We start from the raw sequence: 216 nt of genomic DNA on the forward strand, positions 1-216 counted from the left end.
TAGAGGGGGGGCTATAGGGGCTCTTCAAGTGCTTATGGGGGGGGGCCAAAGGGATAATGGGACTCAGCTGGTACCAACGGGGGCTATGGGGCTTCTTCCAGTGACTATCGGGGTGTAGGGGCTCTGCCAGCACCTATGGGGGCTATAGGGGTTCTTCCAGGGGCTAATGGGCTCCTACGGGTGCTACAGGGGCTCTGCCGGCGGCTATCGGGGCTG

General features: G+C 62.0%; 1 protein-coding gene across 1 annotated transcript in view; it reads left to right on the top strand.

Moving 5' to 3' along the window:
* LOC103901363 (potassium-transporting ATPase alpha chain 1-like) overlaps nt 1-216 on the top strand; it is a gene marked incomplete at its 3' end in the record, with an annotated part of 13,453 nt that overhangs the window by 12,736 nt on the left and 501 nt on the right. The gene's annotated exons all lie outside the window — the stretch shown is intronic.

The sequence above is a fragment of the Aptenodytes forsteri genome, unplaced genomic scaffold, assembly GCF_000699145.1.
Source record: "Aptenodytes forsteri isolate BGI_AS27 unplaced genomic scaffold, ASM69914v1 Scaffold549, whole genome shotgun sequence".
NCBI lineage: Eukaryota > Metazoa > Chordata > Aves > Sphenisciformes > Spheniscidae > Aptenodytes > Aptenodytes forsteri.